Source organism: Pan troglodytes, chromosome 12 (assembly GCF_028858775.2).
Source record: "Pan troglodytes isolate AG18354 chromosome 12, NHGRI_mPanTro3-v2.0_pri, whole genome shotgun sequence".
Classification (NCBI taxonomy): Eukaryota; Metazoa; Chordata; class Mammalia; order Primates; family Hominidae; genus Pan; species Pan troglodytes.
The window spans coordinates 99,759,509-99,781,040 of NC_072410.2; the positions used below are offsets into that span (position 1 = coordinate 99,759,509).

The 21,532-nt window shown below is 39.8% G+C and overlaps 1 long non-coding RNA gene across 2 annotated transcripts in view; it reads left to right on the plus strand.

The window, feature by feature from the left end:
- LOC104004903 (uncharacterized) overlaps positions 1–21,532 on the plus strand; it is a 181,165-nt gene that overhangs the window by 104,058 nt on the left and 55,575 nt on the right. For both annotated transcript variants that reach the window (XR_010149609.1, XR_008546192.1), the window contains exon 3: positions 4,358–4,459. This is a non-coding gene — a long non-coding RNA (uncharacterized LOC104004903). The remainder of the gene's footprint in view (positions 1–4,357; positions 4,460–21,532) is intronic.

Consider the following 21,532-nt stretch of genomic DNA (forward strand, 5'->3'; position numbering starts at 1 on the left):
GATGTGCTCTTTTCTGAGTGAAGTTTGTATTTTTTCTCTAGAATTTCTGTTAGTTGAATAATATCAGATTGCTAGAGATCTTTTTATTTGCTTTTGTTTATTTTAGTTCTATCTGCCTGAAGACATACTAGTCTTTGGTCTTTCCTCGGGATGGGTCCTCTGTAGCAGACAAGTCTGCAACACCAACGTGCTTGTTTCCTCCTGCCTTCTCCTCCCTACATCCAAGTCCTTTTTGTTGTAAAGCAAACAAGACTGTTATTTTAAAACCACTGGCTCTGAGATGTGTCATCTTAATTTTCATCTTGACTTTCTTCCCTGCAGTCCTTCTATAAGCTAGAATTAAAAATTAGATATGTTTTGGAAATATGTTTAGAATTAGAAATAAGGTGTTCTCTTCCTTGTACTTTGAGCATTCCTCAGCCTTCTTTCCTCTGTCTTATCTGTTTTCTGACTTTGTAAATTGTTGTGTTGTAGTGGCTGCTCTATGAGGTAGTCTAACTTGTAATAAGGATGTGATGTGTAGTTGGAATGGCAGGTTCTGCAATGAGGTCACTGAATCCAGGACAGGTAAACAACATGTTATTTGTCTAACTTCAAAAAATCCTTGCAAATGCTCAATTTTTCTTGCCAGAGTTGATCCTCATTACCACATTTTCTTATTTACCAGGATGGGAGTAGGCTCACTTGAGGGAGAAATGCTATCCTGGTTAAGTGTATAGATAGACAACTTTTTCAGGGCCTCATAGGGCAAAAGAATGCTTGATCTGGATGTTCTCTTTACCTTAGAAGCATGTACCACTGTGGCCAGAAATCTAGAAATCTATATTTTTTATATGGGAAGTCATTCAAGTTTTTGAAAAAGTGATGTGCAGATCCTTGAGCATTCCCTGCTGCCTCAACTCTCTCCCTGAATATGGAGAGCTTGGAGACTATCTACCTTGTATCTAGGAATTTGGGAAGGATAGGCAACATTGCTCCCACCAAAACATAATTGACCCACTCCTGCCTCTGAGGCTTTGTTAATTGAATTATCATCCTGCAACACTTACTCCCATTTTTTTCTGACTGCATATCCTATTATTTAAGCTCAATTAAGGTGTTGCCTGCTCTCAGAAGCCTTACCTGACAAAGAAAGTCAACAGTCCTCCTCTGTATTCTGATAGTTCTTGCTGTCTCTAGCCATCATCTAGCATAGGCTTTTAATTAGTTTTCTTTATGCTTAATATTTTCCACTAGATTGTAAGCTCTTCAAGGCCAATGGCTCTGCCCTTTTCAATCTTTGTATGACCAGAGGCCTTCTAGCACAGAGATTTGTTTATAGTAGGTGTGAAATAAATGTGTGATATTGGCAGATTTATGAGCATGCCCTCTAATACAAGACATATGGAGTTCATTGGCTTGGTGCTTGAGTGTCACCGCCCCCACACCTCCACACTTTTCTCCAAGTTATCCTCTTGGCCTGGCCCAGCTGAAGCTGTGGAAAGTAGATAAATCATCCAGCTCCTAGGTCAGACAGCTCAGAGACAAATGAACACAGCAGGTCGTTGCCACTATAATGATGCAGTGGCTGTTCTGTTTGCCAGTTACTGGACAAACAATAGATTTCCTTCCTTCTCTTAACTTTAATTCCATTTCTCATAAGCCTGAAATTGCAGTTGCTTTTTCCAACTTCTTTTCCCCCCACCCTGCCCTAGTTCATGTCAGTGTTACCTTAACTAACATTTTTATGGCTTGAAAATCAATTCAGCACCAGATATAAAGACATTCTCTGTCTCAAGCCTTTGTTCTCCCCACTAGCCTCACACCCTCCATTGGCCCAGTGCTGTAGCTTCGAACCTGCTTCAGGGTCTCTAGTCTCTGATTCCCTTTTTTGTTTGAACTTTTGTTAGATCTGCATTGATGTTTATGAGATAGACTTTCTCTTGCTCTCCTTTCATTGATTTATTTTCAGATAACATAATCTTGGTAATTATGAAGTTGAAAAGATATTGGTTTGAACAATCCTTGTTAATCGTAAGCCTCACTTATTTTACCCTTTTCAACTTAATGATCTTGGAAGACGGAAAAGAGATTCTGGGCTTAAAGCGGGAGGTTTGGAAAAGATTTCACTGGTTCTCAATGGCCAGGCGCAGAGCCGTATTTAAGATCCTTTACCATAGAGATTGAGATTATTTTGTCAGTTCTTTCTTTAGGCCAGCTATGCTGTCTTTAAATTCAGCACCATGGATAGAGGAGATTAGGGGCAGGGATGCATGAAGCAAAACCCTGCCTGGGGAAGTTTTAGTAGCACACAAAATGATTACTTTTATTCTCAGGAATGGTCTTATGAGTTGAGAAGCCCTATACAGGACACCTTTGCTGCCCTGAATGAACACCTGAGCTGAAATAAGTTTTACTAAAAAGCATTCATGTCGAAATAAAAATATTAAGATTTGAATTCCAGTCTTTATGTTTCCTAGGTACATGACTTTGTGCCTGGTAAACTTTCTGAGAACCAACTTCTGCTGTACAGATATGTTTGGGAAACTACTACCCTGAGAAGATGTAGAGTGTACTTCTAAGTTGGGTTTACATTCTGGCTCTACTCTTTACTTTGGGATCTTGGACAAGTTACTTAAATTTTCTATGGCTGTTTTCTCATCTCTTAAGAAGGTGAAAGGGGTACTTTATTCAAAATGTTGATGGGAGACTTAAGTGAGATATTACATGAAAAATTCTTAGGAGAGTATATGGCATACAGTAAGTGCTACATTATCATCACTATAATTAATAAAATTACTGTAAAAATTACATGAGATAATATATGTAGAAAGTTGGACAGGGACTAGCCATGCAGTAATTCTGGTTATACTTTCTTTTCTCCTCATTGATGTTTGAAATCACTCCATTCCTTTGCATTAAGCATTTACCTCAAAGACTTATAGCACCCTTGGAAGAGGATTTATTCTCTTGTACACCTGTGTATGTTTGAATTAGTTCGTCACTTATTGTGGGACAGAAAAACGTAAAAGTTCTGGGTGCTAGAGCTAGGGAGAGTGGGCCAGGAAAGAAAGGATAAAAGATTGCTGTACTGTTTTCTGGTTTGTTGAAGGGGTGAGTGTAATTTAGAGAATTAAACGCTAGGAGTCCTCTTCATGATCCTATGCAAAAGGCTCACCATCCACACATCATAGCTGCAGGCTTGTTGTGATTTGCTGTATGAGACTCTAGAATCTTATTGAGAATGGAAAAGAACTCGTATAATATGCATAGAAATCCAGAAGCTCCGCCTAATGGTCTTGGAAATTGTGCCTCTAAACAGGGATCCTTTTGCTTCATTCATTCATTTATATATTCACATATTGTACATTAATTCATTTATACTCAATAAGCATTTATTGATAATTTACTGTATCTAGGCATAATGTTAAGGATTATAGCAGAGAAATATGATTTAGACTAAAGGCTGCCATCAGGCATTGGGGAACACAAAACATATGTGAAAATCATTAATTAAGTGAATCAATAAATATTAAGTATTTAATATTGTGGCTGGCAAATAATTGGGATTTAATTTTTGTTAGATGAGTTTACTGTAAGTTTTTATTATTTATACTATCAAGTTTGATGAATTACTGTCTACATATGGGGTTTACAGGAGGAGTGAGATATTGCTCTGTTGGGGGCTGAAAGGAGATATCTTCAGAAAGGAGGTTGCATTTGAGATGGGCCTTGAGGCAGGGGTATAACTTGGTCATGGACAAATGGAAAGGAAGTGGGTCTCTAGCTGAAAGGTATGGTGTGAACCACAAGGCAGTAGGAAATCACAGGAGATTGATCATGAAAAAATACCAAGTACTTTGAAGTAGAAGAAACATTATGTACAAGTACTGAGAGATGAGACTGGGAAGGTAGGTTAGAGATTTATCTTGGTAGCTTTGAGTGCCAGGCTGCAGACTTTGGGCCTTGTGGTGTGAGTGAAGGGGTATCATTCAAAGTTTTATTTATTTATTTATTTATTTATTTATTTATCACTCCAGATGAATAATCAGGTCTTGATCTGTTTATATAATAAAAAAATTGACAGCAGTCAACGGTAACACCATAGTTGCTATTCTTTTTAATGAAATTGTCCTGTGAGAATTCCAGGTATACAAAATGAACCCACCTAGTCATCCAAATTTTGGATAATAATCTCTTGATTTGTGATTTTCTATTTACAGATTCACCCATGTCTTCCTAGGATCCAGCATCCAAACCTGGACCAAAGGCCTCGGATCCTCAGCAATGGGGGTGCATCTGGTGATGGTGTTCATGCTAAATTTGTGCCAAGAGACACCTGTACTTGTGGGAGAATTAATATTTCACTTCTGTTTAGGTTTCTCTTCTGGGAGGTGCTATCACTGAATACATAAAGAAATTGAGCCTATATGATTTCAATCTTCACCTTCTGATGCTGATGAAACAGGATTCTATTCAGGTGAGTGGGCTGAGGAGCCACGAGGTTAAGGGAAGTTCTGTGGGATATGAGGGGATCCTTTACTCCATTTCCTGTTTTCCCTCCTCTTTCCTCTTTCTCTCCTCCTCTTTCCTTTCCCCTCCCCTCCTCTCCCCTCCCCTCTCCTCCTCCCCTCCCCTTTGCTCTCCTCTCCTCTGCCTTTTTGTGTTAGTCAGGGTTCTCTAGAGGGACAGAACTAATAAGATAGATGTATATATGAAAAGGAGTTTATTAAGGAGTACTGACTCACAGGATCACAAGGTGAAGTCCCACAGTAGGCCACCTGCCAGCTGAGGAGCAAGGAAGCCAGTCCAAGTCTCAAAAGTACGGAAGCTGACAATGCAGCCTTCAGTTTGTGGCCAAAGGCCTGAGAGCCCCTGGCAAACCACTGGCATAAGTCCAAGAATCCAAAAGCTGAAGAACTTGGAGTCTGATGTTTTAGGGCTGAAAGCATTCAGTGTGGGAGAAAGATGAAGCCCAGAAGACTCAGCAAGTCTGCTCTTCCATCTTCTCCTGTGTGCTTTATTCTAGTCACACTGGCAGCTGATTAGATGGTGCCCACCCAGACTGGGGGTGGGTCTGCCTCTCCTAGTCCACTGACTCAAATGTTAATCTCCTTTGGCATCACTCTTACAGACACACCCAGGAACAATAGTTTGAATCCTTCAATCCAATCAAGTTGACACTCAATATTAACCATAATGTCTCCCCTCCTCTCTCCTCCTCTTCTTTCCCCTCCACTCTTCTCCCTCTCTCAACATGCATATGCACTTGCACACAAGACGCATATATGCACATCATATGGAGCCTCAGGCAAGATTATATGAAAGTCAGCTTCAACCTTGATATGGTTTGGCTCTGTGTCCCCACCCAAATCTCATCTTGTAACTCCCATAATTACCACATGTTGTGGGAGAAACCCAGAGGGAGATAATTGAACCATGGGGGCAGGTCTTTCCTCTGCTATTCTCGTGATAGTGAATAGACTCATGAGATCTGATAGTTTTAAAAACTGGTTTCCCTTCACAAGCTCTCTCTCTCTTTGCCTGCTGCCATCCATGTAAGATGTGACTTGCTCCTCCTTGCCTTCTGCCTTGATTGTGAGGTCTCCCCAACCATGTGGAACTGTAAGTCCATTAAACCCTTCTCTTTTGTAAATTGCCCAGTCTTGGGTGTCTTTATCAGCAGTGTGAAAATGGACTAATACAGTAAATTGGTACTGGGAGTGGAGTGCTACTGAAAAGGTACCCCAAAATGTGGAAGTGACTTTGGAACTGGGTAACAGGCAGAGGCTGGAACAGTTTGGAGAGCTCAGAAGAAGGCAGGAAAATGCAGAAAAGTTTTGAACTTCCTAGAGACTTGTTGAATGGTTTTGACCAAAATGCTGATAATGATATGGACAATAAGGTCCAGGCTGAGGTGGACTCAGATGGAGATGAGGAACTTGTGGAAAACTAGAACTCTTGTTATGTTTTAGCAAAGAGACTGGCAGCATTTTGCCCCTGCCCTAGAGATTTGAGGAACTTAGAACTTGAGAGAGATGATTTAAGGTATCTGGCGTAAGAAATTTCTAGACAGCAAAACATTCGAGAGGTGACTTGGATGTTATTAAAGGCATTCAGTTTTAAAAGGGAAACAGAGCATAAAAGTTCAGAAAATTTGCAGCCTGACAATACAATAAAAAAGAAAATCACATTTTCTGAGTAGAAATTGAAGCCAGCTGCAGAACTTTGCATAAGTAACAAGGACCCAAATGTTAATCATCAAGACAATGGGAAAAATGTCTCCAGGGCATGTCAGAGACCTCTGTGGCAGCCCTTTCCATCACAGACCTGGAGGCCTAGGAGAAAAAAATGGTTTTGTGGGCTGGGCCCAGGGCTGCTGTGTCCAGTCTAGGGACTTGGTGTCCTGCGTCTCAGCTGCTCTGGCTGTGACTAAAAGGGGCCAAGGTACAGCTTGGGCTGTGGCTTCAGAGAGTGTAAGCCCAAAGCCTTGGCAGCTTCCACGTGGTGTTGAGCCCACAGGTGCACAGAAGTCAAGAATTGAGGTTTGGGAACTTCCACCTAGATTTTGGAGGATGTATGGAAATTCCTGGATGCCCAGGCAGAAGTTTGCCACAGGGGTGGGACCCTCATGGAGAACTTCTGCTAGGGCAGTGGGATCAGAGCCCCCACACAGAGTCCCTACTGGGGTACTGCCTAGTAGAGCTGTGAGAAGAGGGCCATCACCATCTTCCAGATCCCAAAATGGTAGATCCACTGACGGCTTGCACCTTGTGCCTGGAAAAGCTGCAGACACTCAATGCTAGCCTGTGAAAGCAGCCAGGAGGGAGGCTATGCCCTGCAAAGCCACAGGGGCAGAGCTGCCCAAGATGATGGGAACCCACTTCTTGCATCAGCATGACCCAGATACGAGACACAGAGTCAAAGGAGATCATTTTGGAGCTTTAAGATTTGACTGCCCCACTGGATTTTGAACTTGCATGGGGCCTCTAGCCCTTCTGTTTTAGCCAATTTCTCCCATTCAGAATGGCTGTATTTACGCAATTCCTGTTATCCCCATTGTATGTAGGAAGTAACTTTATTTGCTTTTGATTTTACAGGCTTATAGATGGAAGGGACTTGCCTTGTTTCAGATGAGACTTTGGACTGTGGACTTTTGAGTTAATGCTGAAATGAGTTAAGGCTTAGGGGGACTGTTGGGAAGGCATGATTGGTTTTGAAATGTGGAGACGTGAGATTTGGGAAGGGTCAGGGTGGAATGATATCATTTGGCTCTGAGTCCTCACCCAAATCTCACCTTGTAGCTCCCATAATTCTCATGTGTTGTGGGAGGGACCCGGTGGGAGATAATTAAATCATGAGGGTGGGTCTTCCCTATGCTGTTCTTGTGATAGTGAATAAGTCTCACAGGATCTGATGGTTTTAAAAATGGGAGTTTCCCTGCACAAGCTCTCTCTCTCTCTCTTTTTGCCTGCTGCCATCCATGTAAGATGTGACTTTCTCCTGCTTGCCCTCTGTCATGTTTTTGAGGCCTCCACAACCATGTGGAAGTGTAGGTCCATTAAACTCTTCTCTTTTGTAAATTGCACAGTCTTGGGTATGTCTTTATCAAGAGTGTGAAAATGGACTAATACAGACCTGCAGTTGGGTGTTTGGCTTTGTCAGCCCCTGGTCCTATAACTGACACAATAGCCCCTCCTATTCTTTCAAACATAAAAAGTAGTTTCCATGCTGGTTTAGTTGCATGGTGGTAGTGATTGTGAGGTAGACCCTAAAATAGATCATGGCAGCTCAGCTGTCTCATTGACCTGGGCATATTCAGACTGTATAGAAATGATTAGAATGTGTAAGTATAAAGCACCTTCAGAGAGTGGTTGAATTTGGAGAGGAGCTTTGGCAAGGAATTAAACCAGCTCCAGGTACCTCTAAGCAGCTGAGTCTATTGAAGACAGATGTGAGTTGTCCTTTGTATGAAATGTGGCAGCCCAGAAGTCATCCCTCTTTGTGCAAGAACAGCCTTGTTTATTCAATCAATTCCTATTTGAGCACCTACTGTGAACCAGGATTGTGCTGGGCCTTAGGGAGACAGCAGTAAACAAGGTAGATGAAAACCTCCGCAGTCATGGAGGTCACTTGTGAAACAGATAGAATGGTCATTTCAGTGGCTTGGTCTCCAGAGGTTGCTCCCTACTTATTGCTCTCAATAGATTTTAGTGAAATGCTTTGGATCAGACATGGGAGTGTATCGGACCCCATTCATGGGAGGGATTTGAAGTACCAGATCATAGCCAGCTGACCAGATTCAAGCAGGAGGACAGGGATGGAAGCATCTACTGTGGGGTGGATCTCTGGTGGGATGGCTTTTTCAGTTGGCTCTTGACCATTTGAGTTTATATGGAGGGCAATGGGAGCCAAGAAGACAGAGAAGACCAAATGCCAAAAAGATTCAGGAAGGCTTCTCAGGGTCAGTGACTTAATGGACTTTCAGAGAGAAAAAGTTTTCTTTCAAATAAGGGATTAAACAGTAAGTCAATATTGGATTGACTGAAAATTGGGCTGACTTTTGAGATAACAGAGAGGTGCCTAAGAAAACCACATAGAATGACAAAGATTGAACAGATTTGCCCTAGGCTTGAAGGTCTGTAGCCTGCATCTTCCTCCAATGCTTTTTTCCTCCTTTTTACTCCTGCATTTGCATTGTTACTGGCACAGCCTTTGGTATCTTTCTAGGATCCCTTCACTGGCCTGTCTGCTACCAAATCCTGCCACATCGTACCACAGTCATGTGTCACTAAATGACATGGATATGTTCTGAGAAATGCACCACTGGGTAATTTTGTCATTGTGAAAACATCATAGAATGTTCTTACATAGACCTAGATGGAATAGCCTGCCACACACCTAGGCTTTACGGTAGAGCTCAATGCTCCTAGACTGAACACCTGTACTTGCATGTGATTGTATTTAATACTGTAGGCAATTGTAACACAATGGTAGGTATTTTCATATCTGCACGTAGAAAAGGTACAGTTAAAACATGGTCTTATAAGATCATGGAACCACTGTCATACATGCCGTCAGACATTGAAATGTCATTGTGCAGTGCATGACTGTATAAGCCAAAGTCTATACCTGGCCTTCACCGGACACAGACCAGCCTTATCACACCAGATGCAACACAGATCGTTCTGTTTCTACCAGAGATCCTGTGGCAGCCTGCGGCTCAGAGGCCTCTGTGGGCAAGCTCCGTGGAGCTGGGCCTGCTGGCTCTTTTGTTTGCACACACCAAATTTGAGATGGGCTATCATTAACCAAATGGAGAGCAGCTGTGCTTACTGAGACAGTGTGCCTCCTCAGATCTGTGGACATGTCAGAATTTTTTTTTAGCCAGAATGTTTGGCTCTAGAGGCCTCAGAAATATGTGAAGCAGCCTTAGTTAAGGTTCTAAAAGATCCCCCTTCTCTCTGGCTTCATATAGCCTGGGCTGACCTAGTGGTGTAGCCTCAAGTTCCTCAGTTAGGGGATCATGCCTTTAGGATGAATAGGGTTTTCCCTTTTAAAAAGCAAATTCCTCTAGCAAGATCTCATATTAAGCAGCTCCCAGCCAATGACATGTATTTTGGTGTGAATTAAGGGCTGGTAATTTCCTCTAGAAATTAAACAAAGAGCTGAAAAAGGAACAGGTGAGAGAGATAAAATTCCTGAGTGAGACTACCCTCACCTGGAGGATACCAGGTATGAGACATTCACAGATGGAAGGCAGGGTTGCCAAAGACTAAGTTTGCACACCTCAAGATTGTGTCCAATGTTGTCCTAGATGAAACAAGATTAATTTTTATTTGTTGTTGCTCTATTGTCAGAGGCATGGTGAGACAGACCTCATTACCCTCTCTTCTCTTTCCCACACATCCTCTATTTACCTCTCCATTTCCTTATCTTGTTTCTGTTCTCAATGGCCCAGGATTCAGGTTGCAACCAGTAGCCCTCAGTGCCTGTCAGCCATGCATTTCTAGGAAGCTAAGAATGACTTATGGGACATCATTTCCGGAATGGAGGTGTTCACAGGCCCTCTCCCCAGTGAAACAACCACAACTGGTGAAAATTATATACATTAAAATTTTTTAAAGTCGCTGAGCATTGTCTTTGGGCCATACAGCAGATGAAGAAATATTTATTCAAGAACGTTTACTGCATCTTGGTAAGGACGGGAGTACATGGCATTTGATCTGCAATTTGCTTCCTCCCTTCCTACTCTCTCAGCTCACAATGAGGGAATTTCCACACTGGGCAGGTACAACCAAAAATAAAGGACTCCTTCTTCACTCAACTTCCAGTGGAGGGCGTCAGTGTCTCCAAGGGGTAGGGACAGGCCACCAGCATTTTACATCCTCACCACATCTCTGTGTATCAGAGGGTCTATTCCAGGCAAGAATGGCTGAGAGATCTGGGGCTGTCTTCCTCCACTTATGCCATACTAATAGGGCAGAAGATCTATCCCAGGCATGGCAGCCAGGAATAGAGGGCCCCATCACCTCACCCTAGCTTGGGTAAAAGTCTCTATGCAAGGAGAGGTAAACCACAAAGACTGGAGGCTGCCATACCACCCCAAGGTGACACGCATAAAACTCACAAAGCAGGTGTGTGACTGAGAGAAGTAGTTTTCTGTCGCTGACCCTCAGTTCTAGAGCAGTGCTGCAGATTTGTTACCCAAGGGGAGAGGCAGGGCACAAGATCAAAAAGCACTGAAGCTCTCCCAAGGCTTAGGGGCTTTATTTTTTACCACCATGTAAGATAGCACAAACCTAAGAGTGCTCTTAGAAACAATGGGGATTTTGGTGACATGCAATTAAGAGGGGACTGGTTGCTCCATGAAAGCAACAAGCTTAACCTCAGACCATCTAGAAATTTACTGGAGGGAATTATGGAAAGAGACAGCTAAGAGATAGTTTCTTCAGAGACTGGCCTCAAAGATTACCCCTGCAAAGGGACCTAAATTTAATTGCATCAGACTCTGGAGCAATTTATGCCTCAGGGTACTATAAAACATAATAGAACAATTAGCCAGCAATTAGTGGGGGCTAATAGCTGGGCATGATATAAATGGAGCCAGACAACAGAGATATCAGGGAAAGAGACAGTCAAAGACAGCACTAATAAAACCACTGCCATCTCAGGGTGACAGTGTACATGCCCAAGGATGCCTCCTCTGAGTGGCGACATCAGAGGCTGCATCCTTGGGGGAAACAGACCACTAAAATAACCTAGTCAAGTCACTAAAATAAACAGGCAAACAATAACATCATCAACATCAAGCTGCAGAGCAAGGGATCAGCATGCAGAATTGTTACAATATATCATCTAAAATGTCCAGTTTTCAATAAAAAATTATGAGATGAAAAGAAATAGAAGAGTGTGACTGATACATGGAAAAAAGGCAGGTCATAGAAACTGTGAAGGGCCTAGATGTCAGACTTAGCAGACAAATACTTCAAAGCAACTATTATAAGCATGTTCAAAGAACTGTAGGAAACTATGCTTAGAGTGGCAAAGGAAGGAAGGCATAATGATGTTTCATAAAATAGAGAATAATGACAAAGAGATACAAATGATAGAAAATAGATATTGTGAAGGTGAAAGTATGGTAACTAAAATTAAAAATTTACCAGAAGGGCTTAATTGTATAGTTGAGCTGACAGAAGAATCAGAGAACTTGAAGAAAGATCAACAAAGATTACGCAGTCTGAAGAATTAAGAGAAAAAAATGAAGAAAAATAAACAGAGCCTCAGAGAAATAGTGGACACATATGTGTAACTGGAGTACCAGGAAGAAAAGAGAAAAAAGAGAACAGAAGAAATATTTGAAAAATCATGGCTGAAAACCTCTGAAATTTGATGAAAGCCATTCATCTATACACCTAAGAGCCTCAATAAATTCCAAATATAATAAACACAAAGAAATCCACACTTAGACGTATCATAGTAAAAATACTGAAAGACAAACAACACACAAAAAATCTTGACAGCAACAAGAGAAAAGTACTCATCACATACAAGGGGACCTCGATGAGATTATCAATTAACTTTCTTCCATCAAAGACAGTGAATGGAATGACATAGTTAAAGTGCTAGAGAAATAAACCTGTCAACCAACAATCTTATAGCCAACACAACAGTCTTTTGAAAATGAAGATAAAAGAAAAACATTTCCTGATAAACAAAAGCTAAGAGAATTTGCTGCTAACAGACCTGCTTTACAAGAAATACTGAGGAAGTTCTTCAGGTAAAAGCAGGTGATCCCAAACAGTAATTTGGATGTACATGGAAACAACAACAACAAAGAGTAAAGATAATTATGCAACTATAAAGTAAAGTATAAAAGCATATTTCTTTTTCCTTAACTGATTTAGGAAGCAGTTGTGTTAAACTATGCATGTAATTGTATTATCAGACCTATTACATATAGAAAGGTAATGTATTTGATAATACAAGCACAAAACAGATATGTGGGAGCAAAGCTGTATTGGAAAAAGGAAATGGCACTAGAGAGTAACTTGAGTCCACAGGAAAAAAGGACCAGAAATGGCAAATAAGGGCGACAGAGTGAGACTCCGTCTCAAAAAAAAAAAAAAACAAAAAAGAAGAAGGCTAATACAACACACTCCATAAATAAATACTTGTTATCCTTTGTTCTCTTATCTTCTTTAAAAGACAAAGTTATATAAGGTAATTATAACTATGTATTTTTGTATAATGATGTAATACAATAACTGTATATTATATATCTAGATGTAATATGCACATCAGGAATACCACAAAAGGGGGAGGAATAAATGAATAGGGCTATATAGGAGTAATATTGCTTTGTCTCACTGGAACTAAATTAGTGTAAGTCTGAAGTAGAGTAATATTGCTTTGTCTCACTGGAACTAAATTAGTATAAGTCTGAAGTATATTCTGATAAATTGATATGAATATGGTAAGCTCTAAAGCAACCACTAAGAAAATAACTCCAGGGTACAAAAAAGTAGAAAGAATGAGTAAGATCTAGTAGTTGATAGCACAAAAGGGTGACAATAGTCAATAATAATTTAATGGCGCATTTTAAAATAACTAAAAGAGTGTAATTGGATTATTTGTAACACAAAGGATAAATGCTTTCAGTGATGGATACTCCATTTATCCTGATGTGAATATTACACATTGCATGACTGTATCAAAATATGTCAGGTGCCCCATAAATATATACAGCTCCTATGTATCCACAAAAATTAAAAATATGCAATTTAAGGAAAGAAAATAACTTCCAAAATATGGTAAAAAATTATTAAAGGAATTAAAATGTTACAGTGGAAAGTATTTGATTAATGCAAAAGAAAGCAGTAAAGGAGGAATAGAGAAACAAAAAGTTAGAGACATATAGAAAACAAAAGTTATAATGGCAGCCATGAATTCAAGTATAACAATAATAGCATTAAATGTAAACAGATTAAACAACCCAATCAAAAGGCAGAGATTGTCAAATTGGGCTAAAAACAAAAACCATGATTCAACCAAATGATGTCTACAGAGTAAATATTTTAAATTCAAAGATACAAATAGGCTGAATGGAAAAGGATAGGAAAGGTTATATCATGTGAACATCAACATAAGAAACCAGGAGTGGCAGTACTAACTTCAGACAAAATAGACAAAAAGCAGAAATCAAGTTAATAGACATAAACAGGAACATTTTATAATGATAAGAGGAGTGTTTATCTATTATGATGATATAACAATTACCATATGTACAACTAACAGTGCCTCCAAGTACTTGAAGCAAAAACTGTCAGAATTGCAGCGAGGATAGGCAATACAAAAAATAGTAGTTGGAGGCTTTAATATTCTACTTTCAATAATGGATAGAACAACTAGGCAGAAGATTAACAAGAAAAGACTTGAACAATACTGTGAATCAAGTAGTCCTAACAGAGCTCTATAGAACACTCCACCTCAAAAGAGGCAAATACAAATTATTCTCAGATGAACATAGAACGTTCTCTAGGATAGACCATATGGTAAGCCATGAATAAGACTTGATACATTTAAAAGAATTAGAATTATAGAAAGTGTGATCTGTGATCACAATAGAATGAAATAATAATAGCAAAATATCATAAATATAGAGAAATTGAACAATCCACTTCTAAATAAACAATGGGTCAAAGAAATCAAAAGAGAAATTAGAAAATATTTTGAGATGAAGGAAAGGGAAAACACACATAAAAAATCTCAAAGCAGTGTTTAGAGGAAAATGTGTAGCTTTAAAAAATTGTATTAAAGAAGAAGATCTCAAATCAATAACCTAACCTTTCATCTTAAAACAGTGAAAAAAGGAGCACACTAAACCTAAAGCAGACACAAGGAAGAAAATAAAAATAACAGAAATTAATGAAATAGAGAATAGAAAAACAATAGAGAACGTAAGCAAAAGCAAAAGCTATTTCTTTGAAAATATCAAGAAAATTGACAAATCTTTAGCTAAACTGACCAAGAAAAAGAAAAGACTCAAATTATTAAAATCAAGCATGAAGGAGGGGACATTGCTACTGACGTTACAAAAATCAAAAGAATTAGAACACTATGCACGTTTGCATAGCAATTTAGATATTAAATAATTTTAATAAAATGGACAAATTCTTAGACACGTATTATCAAATTGACTCAACAAGAAATAGAAAATGTGAACAGACTTCTAACAAGTAAAGAGATTGAAATAGTACATACAAAACTACAAAGAAAAGTCCTGGCCCAAATTGCTTCACTGGTGAGGAAGAAGTCATACTAATTCTTTACAAACTTTTCCAGAAAAGGTAAGGGAACATTTCTCAAGTTATCCTATTAGGGCAGTATTATCTTGATATCAAAACCAGACAAAGACATCACACACACAAAAAAAACTACCAATGAACATTCCTTATGAATATAGAGGCAAAATCCTCACTGAAATACTGAAAGACCTGGTCTGGCAACATATATAATGGATTATATACCATGACCAAATGGGATTTATCTAAGAATGCAAGGTTGGCTCAACATATGAAAACCAATTAATATAATACACCATATCAATAGAATAAAAGACAAACCACGTAGTTATCTTAATAACTTCAGGAAAAGCATTTGACAAAATTAGCACAATTTCATAAAATATTCAATAATCTAGGAATAGAAGGAAATTCCTCAATCTGATAGAGGTCATTTATTAAAAATCCATAGGCGCTTATCATCATTAATGGTGAAAGACTAAATGCTTTCTCCCTAAAATCAGGAATAAAATGAGGATGTCCACTCTGATCACTTCTACTTAACGTTGTTGAATTCTGGATTGGACAATTATTCAAGAAAGTGAAAAGACATCCAGATTGTAGAGGAAAAAGTAAAACTGTCTCTATTAGCAGCCAACTTAATCCTGTATATATAAAATCCTAAGGAATCCACTAAAAAACTCTTGGAAGCCATAAATGAGTTCAGCAAGCTTACAGAGTATAAGATACATATGAAAAGACAATTGTATTTTCATACTCCAGTGATGAACCCTCCAAAAGTGAAATATACAATTTATTGCAGTGGCATCAAAAAGAAAATAATTATAAATTAACAAATGAAATGCACAATGTATACTCTGCAAGTTACAAAATATTTTGAAAGAAATTAAAGAAGCCTTAAATAAATGTCCTGTTTAGAAAAGCTTTGTCTGTTTCAAGGTCATGAATATATTCTCCTGTTTTCTTCTAAGAGTGTTGTTTCATAATTCATATCTAGTTCTACAATCCATCTGATTTTTTTTTTTTGCATGTAGTATGAGGTAGGGTTTAGGATTCACTTTTTTCTATATGGATATACAATTGATCCAGTACAATTTGTTAAAAGATCAGTATTTTTCTTCTGCACTGCAGTGGTATTTTTGTCATAAGCCAAGTGACTCTATGTGAGTCAGCTTCTGGATTTTCTATTTTGTTCCATTGGTCTGTCTACCCTTGTGCTGATACTACACTGTCTGTCTTAATTACTGCAGCTTTATAGTAGATGTTGATATCTGATATAGAGGATATCAGCCTTCTCTTAGTTGGTATTTTCCGGGTTTATCTTTTTCAACCCATTTACTTTCTACCTTTCTTCAATTTTTATCCACTCAGCCCCACGAGATTGCTAAAACGTCTGCTGTTTTCTGTGCTTTTTATCAGTGGTTCTCTGCCAGGTATGTGTGTCAAGAATTGGCTATTTCTCCTAGTGGAAATGTGGCCAGCTAACCTCTGTCTGCTTCTCTTTGCTCAGAGATTTTGGCTCCTCAAGTCCTAAATTGATTTATTTCTTGGTATTTTTTCCTAACTTTTCTAGCTGTTCAGCAGAAACATTGGTCTGCTTACACAACTCTATCCTAGCATCCTAGCTGGAAGCAGATGTCCTAGGACCCCTGATATTTAACTTGCATATTTAAAAGCAGATATTACATCAGAAAATCTGTATTTTTCCACATTATTTTTTTAAAAAGGAATAACATTATTATTTTAAAAATGCAGGAAAAAGCATTTTGATAAAATCCAGTACTTGTTTATGATAACAACTCTCTTGGAAAAGTAGAAAAAATAGAAATTTCTTCAATTTGGTAAAAGTCTTATACTAAACACCTACAACAAACATCCAATATTTGCCTCCTTTTATACTCACTCCCTTTAAGATTGCAAATAAGACAAAATGCCCACTATCAACATTACAGTTTACATAGTTAGGGAGGTCCTGGCTGATACATTAGCACATACACACAAAGGTACACACACACACACACAAGTCAAAAGGAAAAACACAAAATTGCTATCATTTTGTTAGAAAAAGTATCTGAACCAACAAACTATAACAACCAATAAGATTCCAGTTTATATTTCCAGAAAAAAGATAGACATAAAACATGTAATATCCCTCTACATTAGACGTAATGTACTTGAAGATCTAATAGAATATAAAATGTCATTTGCAATATCAACAAAAGCATAGCATACATAAAAATCAGATGAAGAATGCATAGAAGACAAATGAAAAATTCTATCAAAGGACATATAAAAAGACTTTAAAAAAGCACACTGTATATATGAGTGAGTCACTCATTATGAACATAATTCTGCCCCAAATTAATCTATGAATGCATTACAGGGTACTCTCCCCAGGTAGCTCAGGTGGCAGGCTGCAGAACTGGCCTCATTGCTGTGGGTTCCACACCATTTCTGGGAGCACAATGAAAAGAGAAAAGTGGGGAAATAAAGGCAAATTTTACTTATCTCTCAGTTCACAGGGGGCCTGGAGGAATGAATCAGTGGCAGTGAGTGACAGAGTGGTCTCAGCAGGAAGAGGTGGAGGCAACGCTGGGATTTGGAAATGCCTCTGTGAGTGACTCATGTTTGACTGCAGGTGACTTGCAGAATGATGCTGAATGATTCAGGATTGCCACATACACGGTTAGGATGCCACTAATCCCCATCCCACCCTCCTCACGGGGGGTCACAAGGGTCTGATAACATAATGGGAGTATTCCTTGAAAAGAATAAAGCCACCATGTAGCAATGAGGTGACATTTCAGCTATCTTACCAAGACACTCAATGTGAATAGTGACATTCAGGTTCTGAACATCAGAAACAGCCAGGTTTCCCATCTCTCTTGAGACACTCCCCAAAAGTGAGGGCTTTGGTGGTGCTAGGGGCTGGGGCTAAACTGGAATCAGTGACAAACTTAATAATAATTTCGGTAGCTTGGGGACCTGTCTTTAATCTCCAATTTAGGCATACACCTATGAGGTACTGTATCTGATTCTCTCTCTGAATGCAATAGTGATGGCAGGTACTGGCAGTCTGTTCTCTGTTAAGCTCACTTTCATTAGGTGGGAGAAACATGTAGCAAATTTGCCTTTGTAGCTGGCTGGGTGCTTAGCTGGAAGAAAGTGAACATCAAAGGACACATCCCTACCAGAAACTTAGGATCCTTATTTTAAAAAGGCCCTGTGCAAGGCTCTGGTTAGGACTAGGCTGTAACCAGCAGAGTTGAGAATGGAGAAGCCTTTTCTGGGATAGAATCTGAACATACTTCAGATGGTTTTTCAAAACAAGTAGGATCTCTTTTGAAATCAGATAAAGTCATGATAAAAAGAATTTCACTGTGACCATATCCTACATTTAGAGCTTAGCGCCCTTCAAAAAGAGGAGATGCAAAGAAGAGGGCAAGGGCCGATAGAACTTTCTGATTGTCTTATTTTCATTAGCTAATTAACTAAACATTTATTGAATGCCTACTATGTTGCAAGCCCTCTGCTGAGATCTATTTTTAAAACTTTACAATTATTTACTTTTTTGAATCTCAGTTGCCTCATCTTTAAAAATATATATGAAAAAAAAGTCCAACTTCCTTCACCAGGTAGGGCCCTCTTAGGAGCAGGGGATTTGTCACTGAAGTTATGTCCCGGATACACTAGTTGGCAGTTCTTTGCAGTCATCTTGCTTTCCCTTTCTGTAAGAAGCCTTGCTTACTAGATTGCTTACATGTCCCTGTCCCCAAAGACCAGCAGACTGAAGTGGCTTCAGTTGTTTGGAGGGGAGTGAGTCCTGCAAATGAGGTTGGTTTAGTATAAAAGTGAATGGTATGGGAATGCTCACCTTGTCTGTTGCAGCTTAGCTTGGGAAAAGTGGCCGGACTCCTTCAGTGAGGATGAAGGACTTTGAAGCTGCCAAAGCATATTGCCAACAGCATGCATTCACTTTTTGGGCAGAAACCTAGATTTACTAGAAGTCTAATTGTACCCTGCTTACTGACATCAAGGCTTATGTCCTAAAGGTTTGTTTCGTGGAATCTATGACAGGGGCTCTTACTAAGTTAGAGTGAGTGAATCTTGGGGGCTGAGGGAGAGACCAAATGGAGGCGTGATTGGCCATGTTTCTTCTTGTTTGCCTGAAACTGTCATTGTGCCAGGTGGATATAGAATGTAGTATAGAGAATATGTTTGGAAGAAATATCAGGAAGCTGTTTCCTGTTCAGAAAATCAGCATGTGTGAATGTACTCCCACACAGACGTACTGACCATGATCCACTCAGGTGCTGCTGTGGACAGGAGGTTTTTCTTTCCTGGATGAGGATGTAATAAAGGCCAGGGGTTCCCATATTTCTGTCAATTATTTCTGGCTTCTCCACTTGATACTTTGATCAACTAACCAGGTAATAGGCACCTTGCAAGGGAGAAGAAGGAGAAGAGATCTATCAGGGTAGAAACTGTTCCTGGAGGGGTACAGCCCTCTGTGTCTTGCTTTCCCTGTTCCAAAAATATTCCTTCTCCACCGTTGCTTTGCCTGGTTTGGAGCACACTGGGCACAGGGTGGGTGATTTCCCCCATTTAAACACCTCTGAGAGTCAATTGTCATCTTCAGTGAGACATGAAGAAAGAGGGCAAAGAAACGAAGCCTGTTTTCATGGTAGTTGCTCCTGAGTTGTGCCAGCTCATGATGCTCACGGTGGCATCAGGCATGGTGCTCCAAGTGGCTGGGCTGAAGGTTATCAGTGCTGATACTGAGCGTGAGTGGGTGGAAACTAGGCACAGTCTTCCAAGGCAATGCAGTTTGTATGCCTACACATGCATGCATTTCTTTGGCCAAAGTTTCAGTTAATTTGTATACAAATTGGTTTTAGAAAGATTATTCTTGTTGGAAAGGCATGGGCTATCTGAAAGGTGACACTCTCATGGCTGGAAAGTGCTAGAGTCAGAAGAGGAAGATATCAAAACTGTAGCTGTGGGTAGAGATTGAATGGGATTAAGCAGTTAGCTAGGTTTAGAGAGAAAAAGGCAGAGAGAGGTGGCGAGCCCTTGTCTGTGATTTAATAGAATCAGGTTTGCCATACTTGGCTTGTGAGGATGCTCCTTTCTGTTAGATGTAGCCCTATAATTTGGGTATATTGTGGGCTGGTAAACAGAAGTACCAGAGAAATGGCCCCAGGGTCCAAACAGCAGTTTATATACAGGTGTGGGTCAGTGGAGAAGAAGATTCTTATGTTTTTCCAGTCAATTAAAACCTTTTCCAGAGGAGACTAAAGTCACAAGCATGACTGTGATCACTGCCTTTCTCTTTTTCTGCTTTTTCCTGAGCAGGGAGGTGCAGGACAACCCGGTGAAAATGAACTAGAGAAAATGGTGGGGTCACTCATGATCTAAATTGGCCTTTGAGGAAAACAATCCGCTCGTGGTGAGGCTGGACAAAGGGGGCAGACAAGCTGCCAAAACAGCTTTGGATGTGAATCTGGCTTGCAATTTGGGGGCTGCTCTGGGGGGAATGTTTTTGAAAAAAAGATTTAGGATAAATTAGAAGAAAGTCCTCTGATTAAGACTGGAAATAAAAACCAGGTTAAACAATGAATATAGAACCGTCCAAGATAGAGAGCGACACCGAGCACATCTTGAAATTTTATTTAATTAAAAATGTGCTTTTAAAGAACTATTTACTTCAGCTTTTCAGATTTAAACCTTGCTGTTTAAAAAGTGGCCTTTTCTTGTGGGAAATTGTAAGCAGATGCGCAGGTAGACAGAATCTTTAACTGAACACCTTTGTTCTCATCTCCCAGTCTCAATGGTGATTTACCTAAGACAAGCCTGCCCCATCCACGCACCGACGCCCTGTGCACACTTCCTTCCTTTCCTATTATTTTGAAGGAAATCCCATAAATCAAGTAATTTCACCTATAAATATTTCAGTGTGTTTTTCCAAAAGATAAAGTATTGCTCCTTTAATAAACAAGATAAACCTCTTGCTCATCCATCCCAGCCTGTGGGGAAGTGGATCGTTTGACAAGTGAGGTCATATTTAAGGTGATGCTGGCTCCCCTTGGGGATCCAGACCCACCAGCCTCTTGGGTTCCCAGTCTAGTGATATAAACTACAAACAGAATAAAAAATGATGCAATGTGTAATAGCCTCTGTGTTGTGAGGGCCACTCCTAAGTGAGCACAGGAGAGTCAGCCATCTAGGCTGTATTAACTGGGTCATTTAGCTCCAAGCAGACTTAAGTTACTAAATGCAGAGGAGGCAAAGAGAAATGAAGAGGTTTAGTATAGTCAGGGGAAAAGAGATGGGCTTTCATTTAAAACACACTTCTATTGTCTGTAATAGGGCAGGATGGGCCTAATTAGAAGTGGAACAACATAAATGCAAGCAGCACAAGCAGGTGGATCTGCTTCCTGCTTAGGAACCACTTGCAGGTTGAACAGAGCAAGGATGGAAGTTGGATGTGAGGCTGGAGAGCATCCCAAGTCCCTGATCGTTGCCTTCCCTCCCACGCTGTCACTGGGGTTCAAGGTCAGCTGTAAGGAGGAAACAGGCAGGGGTGTGACAGTCTTCAGACTTGCCTTCCCAGGACAGTGTGACTTGCACTAACAAGTGCTTGTTCATGCTGCTTTTTTCCAGCATGGGCTCACAACAAGCCTGTGCTGTGACAGTTTTCCTTCCCCACTTTACAGTGAGGAAGCTGGTACAGCCACAGGCTAGGAGAG